The sequence below is a fragment of the Lathamus discolor genome, chromosome 5, assembly GCF_037157495.1.
Source record: "Lathamus discolor isolate bLatDis1 chromosome 5, bLatDis1.hap1, whole genome shotgun sequence".
In the NCBI taxonomy this organism is placed as follows: domain Eukaryota; kingdom Metazoa; phylum Chordata; class Aves; order Psittaciformes; family Psittacidae; genus Lathamus; species Lathamus discolor.
The window spans coordinates 107133908-107147298 of NC_088888.1; positions in this window are offsets into that span (position 1 = coordinate 107133908).

A 13391-nucleotide genomic window follows, 5' to 3' on the forward strand; every position below is an offset into this window, starting at 1 on the left:
AAAGTCTCATTTATCAGGAAAAAAGCAACACACCTTATACATATATATCAAGCCAAGAATTTGTTGTTAGCGGAACTGATAACAGTCTAGTTCAAGAATCATTATTAGTCTAGATCCACTTATTATTAAAAAAAATAAATAATAAGATTGCATTTAGAATACTTCTGTGGGGAAGAAATCTCAACAATAATAGAGCAATTAGAATTTAAAGCACACAGTTTCTGTTATCCAGCAATGAAGAAGTTAAGATTTGTAAAGGACTCTGTGTGTGAAAGCTTGAAAATCTTGAGTTTGGAAAAACAGTGTTTCCTTACTAAAGTCACAGGCCTTGAGAAGAGGTAAAAGACTGATACATCTCAATCAGAAGAAGAGTAACAACTAACTTGGGAAAGATTAGGAAGGAACCCAGGGTCAAAAATCCGGCACTAACTTTGAAAAGCGCAGCAAAGCAGAAGATCTAAGTGTATCCTCTGGGAACTTAGTTCATTGTAATAGCAAAAGTCACATGCCCTGAGATGAGACCCTTGCCCACAGAGACCCTTACTCATGGAACATGAGTAATGAAGTAAATACGTACTGTGTCCTTAAGTGGAGATGAGAAAATGGAAGAGCCAATAATTGTAGATCTAGATTGTTACATATCCGAAAACACTGATTTTCACTGTTTGAATGCACGAAAGTGAGCATCTGGCAGACTGAGAGTGTGCTACGTCCGTGAAACTACCACCTAGCACCCATCTTTGTGCAAATAAGAATGGAACAATGTCTTGACTCTGGGGTGACCGGGCTGTCTTGCCTAGACTCTTTCCTGCCGCAGCAGTCCATAGGACGGTCCTTCTTGTTCCTTGTGCGAAAAGAAAAAAAAAAAACTAAGCAGGACATCTCTTCCTGCCAGAACCGCCTGAACCTTCCACAAGAGGGCTCTGCAGCCTCGGGTTTGCTCCGTGTCCGTGATGGGAAAGGCTCTGGAATGGGGGAACCTCAAAATCCACGAGAGGTCACCAATAATCCCGTTCCTGTTCATCTGGTCCAAAGCATCTCTTGTGGAAAGGGGTGATAGATCTGATTTTCAAGTAGAAAATTAAGGGGGAAAAGAACATCACCTCAGTTGTAATTACCAAAACTAATGAAAAGGTAATTTCCCACACATTTGTTCGTCCCATTTCATAGGTGACTTTCAGAATGAATCATATTGTTACTGCAAAAGGCAATCTAAGAAGCACTCTTATTCAGAGTTTTAAAAAGCAAGCATTCTTTATTGCAGCACTGGGTGCACACACGAATCATTTTGCAAAGGTGAGCTCACCTAAAGTCTACAAGCAGCATCCATATATCCAAAAAAATATGCATATTTGCAAACTTTCTAGGAAATGTTTTACATTAGATGTCCTGAAACTAATTGTAATATTTGCATTTTAATTACACATGTACTTTTCTTGCTGAGTGGTAGTCTCGAGGGGTCTCTGATGGTCGTGACCAGTCTTCTGATGACTCATCTCTGCTTGCACGTGAAAAGACTCTTGTGAATTACTTAACAATTGTGTCTGTGTTTTAGGTTAGTTCTGATTTCTTCTTCATCTTGAAGAACCGGCCCTGCCTGTCTTATGAAAAGCCTCTCTACAGCTTTCTTGTCAGCCCCTTTAGGCACTGGAAGTTGCTTTGAGGTCTCCCTGGAGCTTTCTCCAGGCTGAACAAGCCCAGCTCTATCAGCGTCTCTGCATAGGAGAGGTGCTAAGCCCTTTGATCATCTTTGTGTCCTCCTCTGGACCCTCTCCAACAGGTCCATGTCCTTATGTTGGTGTCCCCAGAGATACGTAAACCCCAGCTGTTTTAAAGAGACTAAACTACAAGAAACCCATTGTGAATAGTTCTTTTTCTTGGCTGTGAGTCATACCTGAGTTGTCAGTGATGTAGACACTGATATCTTGTAGTGATGTCTGTCTCTGCCATTTTCTGAATCTTTATGTTTGTTTGTTTTTTGTTTCTGTTTTTTTTTTTTTCCCTGAGCTAGTTCAAAATTTGCATTTTAAAAGTGCAGCTGAAAAGGATGTCACTACTCAGAGAGCTGATGTTCCTTGTAACTTGAGTCTGCATCTGAGGACATGCAGAAAATGAGGAAAAGAAGTTAATTGGGTCTGGTTATGTTATTCATATATTCTCAATGGAAGAATAATATCTGTTTCCATCTTTTTTTTTAACATAAACTTTTAAACAATCTTATTTGAAAAATATCTCCCTCACAAGAAGAACTGCAAAACTCTGTGCAAACTTTACAAAGCTGTAAATGACATGTCTTCTTCCTTGAAAGTATTTCAACTCTTTTTCTTACAATAACAAACTATAACTCTCAGCTTAGTACTCCTTAATACTGTCATCCACCAGCTAAAGTAATCATGCAGTGGCTGAAGTGTGGCCTATAGACAGTTAGTCTGGGGCACAGTGGATCTGCCTTTACAATCCCATTGCACAAAACTGTGTTCTGCAAATTCAGCTTGCAGTGGAGTGATAGAAATCTGCCTGCAATAACACTTGTGCCCACAATCCAGAATGAAAAAAAGAAGTAAGTTGTGGGAAGTATCTTGTAAGGAATCTCTGTGATTCCTGCATCTGTGCCTTCTAACTCTGTGACAAACCGGGAGAAGGAGAATGTCTTCAGATCCACTCTTAAATGGAGGAGGAGTTGACACTGATTAGTAGCCAAAGGTTATTATTTATGAGCTTCGATGATGATTATCCATGCATGTGTCTTGGCAAGTGAATGTTCCTATTTGATTTGCCAGACAGCAGTGACAGAAACATGCATATATTATATTTTTTAAGTGTACTTTAACAATAAACAACAATAATCTTTTTGTCTGCAAGATAAAAATCAGACACTAATTTGTACTGAGACTGTCTATGCTGATTAAAAGTCAAATATGTATCTTGTATTTTTGGAAGATAATGAATTTGTAAAACAATTTGGAAAGTATTGGACACTAACACTGCAGAAAATTGAAGTAGCCCCAGTGAAATGGAATTATTTGAAGTGTAGATTTTTGACATCTCTGGGGCCAGAAAGGTCGCCCAGATTTACGTCAACATAAGGCATAGACCTGAAATGTGTGACATGAGAGTGCAGTCACCCTAGGCTGCTCCTAGAGCAGGCTTTTTTTGTTGATCCTCATGCACCTAATGCTGTGCATTGGAAGAACCCGTAACAGTAATTTCATTAGGTCTTACATCAGGATGCTTCATTTAGGGCCTTGTACCTCCAAAAGGTAGCCTTAAGTCTTCTGAAAGCTGAAGAAGGCTGAAAACCATTGCTGTACAGTGAGAACAGAGGTGAGTGAGGTGTTAGACTGAGCCACCTCTCTTGATTATGGAAGAACTTTGGAAATTACACTCCTGATATGCAAGCTTTGGCTACAACACTAAAGTGAGGAGTAGTACATGTGGTATCTGTCTGCATAGTGCTTTGCTTAGTAGAGCACAATCTGATTACAGCCTCCAAGTGCTGCTGCTTTATAAATACTACTATTGCAGCAGTTGCACGCTTTGTACTTCATGCTCCTGATTCTGTTTCTCTGAATGACTGTCGTCATCTTTCATATTGATGCCATCAGAACCTGTAATTCGTAACTGCTGGCAGATGGCAATAGAAGCCCTTTCCTAGGTGTTACAATATGCTGTTTAAAACCTCAAGACAAATACCGTCAGCTGTAGACGCTTCCAGATTGTCAGCTAGACAAAAACATCCACTGCTTCTAGTAATTTCAGTTAAACCTTTGCAGGTTTGGTACATAACAAAAATCACGCTGGAAGTGGCCTAGTTGAGCAAAAAGCCTGAAACCCCAGGGGTAAAAGATAATGTCACTTTTAGACCAAGGAGAGTCAGAGAATTTTTCCTAGGAAAATAATGTAAGAGCAGTTATGGTCTGGCAATTAGAGCAGGCAAAGTGGTAGCTGACTACACATCCAGCTGGAAAAGCACAGAAACAGGCTGGATGAGTTGGAAATGAAATCATGAATTTATCAGCTAACGTAAAGAGGGAAGATACGGTTGGTCAGCACAGTATCAGCTGTATTAGAACTGTGACCTACAGTGGCTGAGAGCTTTTTAAAACCCAGGATGTTGCAATAGCAAACCAAGACTTAGGAACTAACTGGCTTCCTTTATTATAGAACCTGCTGGGTTGTTGTTTTTCTCTTTTTCACACTGACTCCATTTATTTGTTTATTTAGTTTATTTTTTTTTTTTTTTTTTTTTTTTGCAAACAGTTTGACTGAAGTCTGTTCCAGAGGGAAGAAAAGAAAACACATCAGTAAGGAGCTAGTCATTGAGAAAAAGCTTAGCAACACTTAGGAACAGAGTCTTCTAACACCAAATACGCACGGAGAGATGCAGCTCAGGACTGAGAGTCACACAAAGTCCCCAGTGCACTCTTCTTTTCAGCACTTTCTGCCCCAAGCTGATCTCTTTGTCATTAAGTTCACCTTGAACTCAATCAAACTGCAAGACTGGAGGAGAAATTCAGTCTTATGGTTAGGGCAGAGGAGCCAGGATGTTTGATTTCCACTCCTGATTGTTCTGCAGGTCTGTGTAAATCAATGTTCTTAGCAAAGTGTTTCACATTCTTCACATTGCTTTAAGAGAACAGTGCAGTGCTATTATGTCAGTGTTTGCAGCTCTTGGTAATTGGAAACATTTCAATTTATCGATGTACACAGCATTTCCCTGAATCAGGAGACAAATATATCGAAGGTAGAACTCAGGAAAACATGGAAATACAAAGGCCTTTCTCTGGTAAACTGAGAACAGTCCATTCTACTGAATAGTCCATTCTCCCTCCTTGCAGTTCTCTTGCACCCTTCTGATGGGAAAGACAAAGGATCTCTGCCAGCAGGGACACCAGTCTAAGACTTCTGAATCAAAACATTGTTTCTTATAAAGCCATACTTAAGAGTCTGATACCAAAGTAGCTATTCTTGAAGGTGTGCAGAAAGAACTAGTAACACTGAAAACTAAATGTTGTTTCCTGTTTTGATCTGAACATTTAGCTGAAAATTCTGGGTTGTGGGGTTTGTTGCAGATTGAGAGAGGAACAAGAGATGACACCATATAATTTCCATCAGGCAGTTCTCATCGCAGCTGTTTCCATAGAAGGGAGGGAGTCCAGTCTTAAATACATGCTAAAATGTGTAAGCTATCCACTTCCCTTTGTCTCTTGCCCATGTTCTGCAAGAAACACTGAAGACCCTACTCCTCCTTCTGCTCTTATTTCTATTCTTTTACAGTTTTCTTCTCTTTTTTCCACCTGCCAGTTTTCTTTCTGCATTCCCCACATTATCACCTTTCTTCCTGCTCTCTGTCCCTGTTCTTTCTCTCCTAAACCTTTTCACTCCCAGTCTTGCCCTCATTTTTCAGGAATCTTCATTTGACTCAGTTCACACCTTGCTTTGCCCAGTAGGGTCTCCAGCAATCCCTTCTGCTCTCTTTATCACTGACTTGCACATTGGTGACCCACAGCTTCTTGGAAATCTTTACAGGGAAAGCCTTGCTGAGCCCCAGTGACCCCAGGGGGGATGTGCCTAATGATCCCAGGAATGGTGGGAAAAGGAGCTGTGCTGGGAGAAGCTCAGTGCCAGCACACTGGACAATGTAGCTGTCAAACTAAGCCTGTTGTGAGCCTGTATAAACTGATTTTTTCAGGGGCTCAGAGCTGTGTGGAAGAACATAATCAAAACAACTAGACACAACGGTGTCCCCAGAGTTACGTGTATGGCTCGATTTCAAGCTTCAAAGCACAGGAATACTAGAGCTTTTCAGATCAGTGTACTACTGACTGTATTTTTTAATTATTATTTTATGTACACAAAATATTGCTTAACACTGGTCTTGGAAATTATTGGGTTTTTTTGGGGGGAGGGGGGGTTTAATTGAATCTTTCTGAAAAACAAAGTATCAATGTGAAACAAACATGGCCAAGGAAATTTTAGCTTGAAAGTTCCAGCAAGACTTTATTATGGAAAGTGTGAGGAAATTTTAATATGGAATATTAATGCCTCTGCCTTCAATAATAATTTGAAAACTGAACATTAAATTACTGACAGTTTAACAGTGAGTAATGAGCCATCACTTGTCAAAAATAGTATTGTAGAAAGAGGTCAGCTGTTTGGGAAAGCAAATGCCTATGGATTGACAAGGTTAATCATAAAAATGCATGTATCGCTGCCAAATTGTCAGTTGCTGGGTAACCCACAGCTGAAGAAAAGTGTATGTGCCTAATGGACAGAATTTAATGATTTACCATCTGTGTGAAGTTTTCTTCAGTAGAGCATGTAAGACCAAAATACATGTTGTACGGGCAAGAAGCAACCAGCTTTGTTGGTGGAGTTCAGGTTATGATTAAGACATAGGGCTTAGTCCAGTTACTTGCACATAGGTAGGTACCTTGGGTTGATCAAGAAGCCCTTGGCTACCCTACAGCTCTTTATACTGCTGGTCTGGAAGGAGCGGGTATCCTAACTGTGTCCTATTGGCCAGCCCTGTGAGGATGTTTCCTATCAGCAGAGCATTTAAAAGAGTGCTACAAGTCCAGCTATGAACTGATTTAAGACCTTAAAATGAGATTGAGCTACAGTTTAAAAGACCTGCACCACGTGTCTACAGGTGCAGCAGGTGTCTAAGCTCCCACTATAGATGGTAGTAGACCTTAAGAAGTAATTAAGCTTATCAGCCACTACATGGTTCAGTCACCTAAACATGGGTGTTTACAACCATTTGAGGTGCCATAGGGCATGTGAGACATCTGTGTGGGCTGGCAGATATAACAGATATGATGGAAAAATGAGGCATTCTGGAAGAGCATCTGTAGACCAGGCAAGATAATCAGGGCTTCTCAAATGGCTCTACACTTACTAAGCCAATACAATTTACTTATCCATTTGGTCAGCTGATCTCTTTCTAAACTCAGGTAATATTGGCTGCATGCTCTATTCAATTGGCTGAACATAAATAACAATAAAAAGTTCCTTTATTTAGTTTTTATGTATCCTAATGGACTTGAAATAACTTAAAACATTCCCACCAATTAAATAAACTACACGTTTTATTTATGGAACAGTTTCTTCACAGGTGCAAGGGTTGAAGACCAACCTGAAAACATGATAAACAGAACTTGATGGCTAAGGCACCTCACTCAAAATGGATAATGTTCTGTTTGCTTTGAGTGGATATTATTTGATGGTTTAGATGATTCTTGACATGGTTTTTGCATGTTGCAGGGTTTTTTTTTCTGGTTGAAGGCCACCTTAATGGGATCTGCTCATGTCCTGTTGTGAATTTCTTTCACGCTCCAGAACTGGGTGGTTAGATTCCAGCTGCCATTTGGAAACTATCCGTCCATATCTCTGTCTCTGCCAGGCCGCACCAACAAAGTAGACAGTGACAGACACCTGCACAAATCAATCCATCTGTATGGATGGCCTCGAAAGGCCAGGTTGTACAGGTCTTTGAGCAACCTGGTCTAGTGGAATATTGACCCATTGCAGGGTTTTGGAATTAGATGAGCTTTAGGGTTCCTTCCAACCCAAACCATTCTGTGATTCTATGATTCCGTGATTTCCTTTTTTGCCAGTTCTTAGAATAGTATTACTACCTCACCTACCTACCTTTCTCTAAGGCTTCCTTTAAACTAGACACCTAAGGCCCTTTTCTATGGACAAAAGAGAAACAAGCACCTTTAGTGTGCAGTCCATGTGACCTTTAGATGTCTACATTAAAAGAAGATGAGTCTTTTGCCTGGAAATACCCTTTGTAGTGTGCAAAGGGGAATCTAGACTACTTTAGATGGCATCTAAAGTTAGGGCTGCTGTTCTCAGCTGCAAAAAGGATATTTTGTTTGACTACATAAAAAGGTGCTTTGTTTGTCTATACCATATATTTAACTTTTTTTCTTTTCCAAAATGATTTCTTAAAAAAGTCCCTCCAAAACTATAACTATATGCTGATCAGATGTGCCTTATGGCTTATAGTCAGCTTGGTTACTTTTCTGCAGTTGGGAGGAGTGTCTCAATTGAAAACAAAACAGATAAATGGATTCTCAGTTGTTTTTCAACTTAGTTATGCATTCTGGAGCTGCTTCATAATCATAGAATAAATCAACTATATTATTCATGCTGACAAGACTGAAAATGACAGAAAATTATGGAAAAGAAGAAACTAAAGCTTTTCATGTGTGCAACATTTTCCCCAGCTAAACAGGTCAGGTCCCTCCTAACCTATTTTTGTATTTTCCTTCCAGCTTAGATTATTCCATCCTAAAATAGTTCAGGTTATACTTCTAATAATGTAAGAACACATGAGGCGCATTTTATGTGATACAAAAATCCTCTCCAGAATTTATTTTCCCCTGTACATTGCAGAGTACCACATCTGGCTTCAAGCAAATTCCATTAATGCAAGTACGAAATACTCTTTTTTTCCATCTTTTGCCTTGCATAAGTGACAGTTACACAGCATTTTAGAAGTGATGGAGGCATTCACCAAGTGGTATGGACTTCTCATTAGAGTAGAATGATTACTAGGGTGACTTATCAATCAAATGGCATTATATTTGCCATGGCTATGGTGTAATTAAGCACAGATGAGACCGACAAGCAAGCATTGCTCTGGGAAATAAGGTTCACATGACACTGAGTACAAGGAGCTTTCTGAGGAAAGGAGCTAGGAAGAAACTTACTTTGGTACATGATTTTTCTGAGCTGTACCAAGCCACTAGCTTGCAGTGCTTTCCCAGAGACCAGCGTGTGACACGCTGTAGGAAGACACTTTATTCTTTTACTAACAGACAGAAACAGTATTTGTTGTTTTTTGTTTTTTTTTCCAGAGAGTCATTTGCTATGCCTGCATTTAGCATATATTCCAGATGTGGCTAACTTCACTCTGGCAAACTTCTCCCTAGTTAAACTTACCTGGAGTATTTCACTGAGAAACAAACCAAATCTTATTTCCATTAGACAGGCTTCTCACTGAAGATATTACGAAGGAAAATCTCATTTTAGAGATGGAGAAAAAAAAACACAGAGTACTCTTTTGCCTAAACAGAAAACTGGAACACAGTCCTGATGTCCCAGGTGCCAGCTCAGCACTGTATCACTGGGAATGCGGAAGGCATGTTGTTTATTGCACTGACAATTCTGTAGGTTGCACTACTGCCTTGCACCAGTCCCCTTGCCTGATATTGCAGTTCTTTGAAACATTATGCCATATCTCTAGTGCAAAAGAGAGAAATGCTGCTTACTGTGGCTCGTTAAAAAATAAATCGGTCCACTTTTTCAGAGGTTAAGTATAGTGTCTAGGCACAGTCTGAGAGAAAAACTTACACTCAGCCTACCTGAATATCCAAATTGGGTTCAATCTTCAGAAACCTGTATTCATGCTTTACCTGTATGTATTTACAGGATTGAGAACAGAGGTCCAATTCTTGCCCCAGAGGGAGCTGCATTCCCTAATAGGTGATATGAGTCCGTACATCTCAGATAAGTCTAAGTTCACAAAGTTCACAAATTAAGTTCTGAGATTTCAAAATGCAGCTATTATGGAAATAGCCATTGTTATTCTTGCATTTAATAGCTGCTGACAATCATGAATATTTTAAGGATTAGTGCCAAGTTAGAAGCTGTGTTTATGAATAGAGCTTTTCAAATACTCTATTATGTTTTGGGTAATTTTGTGAGAAGCTTTATGTTGGTGTATTTGGACTATCATCCGAGAAACATCTGGTGGAAGGGGATCAGACTGATACAACAAAGATTGGCAGTCTCTGTTACACGTCCCCTCATGGAGCCAGTTTACGGTTTTGGTTGTGCTAAAGGTGTTCTACACTTCATCTTTGCAGGGCTTTATTGAATTTACTTGAGCTGTCTGAAACTCAATATTTCCATTTCATGGCAGATGTCAAAGTTTAACTGTATTTTTGTTCTCAGTATGAGCAAAGCCACAAGTATAAAAACTTCCTGCCTGTTTAGAAAAACATTGCTTTAAAAAAACAATTCTATATGTATGTATGTACACAGGAAACTTCAAAATTAAGTTGTTACTTCAAAACTTACTTTGCGTTTCTTTTTGTCTCTGTATTAGTTCATTATCTCCTGACATAATAGCTCTAGTAGTCCTGGGTATGGCACATCTCATCACACTGTATCTTGTCAGGATGTGGTCCAGGTAAGGATTTTATTACTAGGCAGCCAAGCGGGCAGTTTCCAGTGGATGAGATTCAACTACAGTTACCTAATTTAAGTATCTTCTTTGTGTAGTGACTGGAGCTAGTGGCCAAATTCCTGTTTTGGAGAAGGATTTCATATAGCCAGCGGAGCCCACAGGGTAGTGCACATCACTCTGAAGCAGGTACCTCTAGGCAAGAGAATTGCTTTCCACTCTTTATTGCCTGTATTGACTAGTGTGTATTACAGGACCTTACAGTCTGTTGTGGACATGTCCATTTAGTTTTGAAATGGATGCTGAATTTAACCCTACAGTGTTCACCAGTGGGATGGGAGCTGTCTGAGAACAAAGTAATGGCAATAATTTGAAGCCGCTTGTCCATTTAATACTATGATCTTTGCAATATACTTCAGGATATTTTGGACCTGTCATCCAGAACATACAACCAGAGCAGGGTACTTCAAAGGCTATCTTGTCACTGAAAAAAACTTGATATATTTTTAAGCTGTTAATATAAAATCTTACTGAAGTAAATTTTTGTAGTTCATGCAAGACAGCTCAAAGCTAACTGGATTTACCTGAACCTGTTTCTGCTAGGATCTTGTGTTGACTTAGCTGTTTGATTTAGCAATCAGATATAAAAACACAACATTTTTGAAGCTTGTCTAATGAAGATGCTTGGAGTAAAGTTCTTTCTAACCACATGTCAATGTCTGAATCTGAGAAAATTACCTCAGGCTCCCTTTATTGTCAATGGGAAGAAACAGGCATTTAGAGTGTGAGTCATCTGACCTATTTTAGATGTCCATTTTAGAGTGATGAGTTTCAGATGAAATGCTGATTTCTCTTCATTGAGTACCAGAGAAGCAGAGGGTGATTAGCTTAGATGTAGATGTCTAATGGGGTTGGATGAACGCATTCCATCCCCACTTCAGAGTACAATGAGGGTATGCTTCGCCTTAGCAGCAGCAATAGCTTTATCACTCAACAAACACCATGGCTGATAAGGGTTCTGTCCCAAGGATCTTCAAGGAGATGAGAACAGCCACTGGAACTGGAGCTCTGTTTCCATTCGAGAATGATTCATAGCCCACTGTGGTCAATGGGAATCTTTCCACTGGCTTCAGTGGGCTTTGCAAACCCTGGGGTTTCAGCATACATTAATTTAGCAGCTGGGTGCCACAGTTCACTATAACATCATTCTTCTGGGGTTTATTATTAATGTTTTGCCAAAAGTCAGCACTTTTATGGCAGAGCTGGCAGAACAAAGTGAGTCATAGACTAATATGGGGGCTTACTCAGTCTTAAAGGCTGTGTCTGTGCTATCCTGTTAGCATGCATTAGCACAACAGTTCTTTCCCTTAGTTACCTGAGTCTCCTCTGGTTTGGTCGATCTAGACCAGAGTCTTCACCATCATAACAATCAATACTTAATCCCTTTGTCCATCTAATCTATGACCGCTGCTCATCTGTGTTTTACAAAGAAGAGCTTCCCCAACCACTCTGAGTGTTAGCCACCTTCCTCAAGGTTCTTATGATCTCTGAAGGGCAGGTGACCTCCAGCTGAAGATAGGTAGGATGATATTTCACATGGAGGGTGCCTGTCTCTGTGATGTAAGGGGTGCCTGTGGGCAACTAACATTTATAGGACTGTAACCAGAATGTGAATCCTTCAATAACTGTTTCCCTGCCATATGATCTCTATCCTTCCATCATCTGGATGTCTTGAAGCCTACATATCAGTAGCAAGTCTGATGGATTAAGCAAACTATCTGTACTGATGAGGGGACTGAAAGTACCTTTGAAAAGAATTCAAGGTATAGAATCATAGAATTGCAGAACCGCAGAACGGTTTGGGTTGGAAGGGACCTTAAAGATCATCTAGTTCCAGCCTACCTGCCATGGGCAGGGACACCTTCCACTAGACCAGTATACCTTTTGGGATAAAACCACACGTTCTTTCTCTTTGCCAGATTGGCAGAGCTGTCACTTATAAGATGGAGAACAGGTAAGAGGAAATACATTATTGAACTGGATTAACAAAGCTTGAAACTTCATTAATTAACAACATGAAATGATATTGTAGCTTTTTGGGGCAAGTTAAGACTTTGGAAGGAAAATACGAAGGTTCAAGGATTTGTCTTATTTTCATGGCTTTATGGGTGCTTTTGCAATACTTTTACTGACCCCACTGTTCCAATCTTCCTTTTCGGTGTCTGGGAAAGATTACTCTTTCGTGCCTGGAGCATGCTGCAGAGAATGTGCTGTTGCCTTACTAGCAGAGCCTTACAGGTGCCAACAACTTTCTGCAACAACAAAGGGTCAAATTCATGTTCCCTCTGTTGCCCAGGTCTGTATAATAAGGACTTTCAAACTGAGATAATTCAAATACTAATAACATCATTGTCCTAATTGTGTTTCTTCAGGAAAAAAATAGCAATTTAAAACCTTTGGGAAAACAATAAAAGTTGGACAGCTAAAATACTTTTTAATTTTCAGGATTCATGGCTTTTGAATGGTCTGAGGAATTTCAGATTTTTTAGTTATGGAAACAAGGAGAATATAAAAAAAGTTCATTAAAGCCGTAACTCAGGATTAGAGACACCTAGGTTCCAGTTTATCCTTTCCTATATGTTTCTTGTGTTGCCTTGAATAAGTCTGTCAAGATGGGATTCAGCTCAATCAAATATAGCCACCTCAAAATGGGTCGTTTGTTTAAGACACCTCCCTGGCTTCCTGTAATGTCAGTAGGCACTTCCAATGACAACTGATCTCATTCAGACAAGGTGGATATTTCTCCACCAAGAGTGCCTGTCTTTCACCACTGACTCTAAAAGTCTGGAGGACCATTTTAAACTAGATCTGAAGCTTTTAAATGATTTTATTTAGCTGAAATAAATTCTGTTCCAATGTTAAGTTTATAAAATACATTTAAGTACATGTGACAGAGAAATAGTTTAATATATTCAGTTATAGGCAAAAATAGATTAATATTATCCTGCCAATTCCACACATTAAAGTGGTCACAAGTCAGTAACACAGAAATGGTGAGTGAAAAGAGCATCATAATTATGGATCTTTATTTACCTCATGGTTTTTGTGCCTGTTGTATTCAGGCTGTCAGAGTTTTTTCTAAATAACTGTAATGGATAAAGACGCCCTAGAATTTTCCCTTCTGAATGAA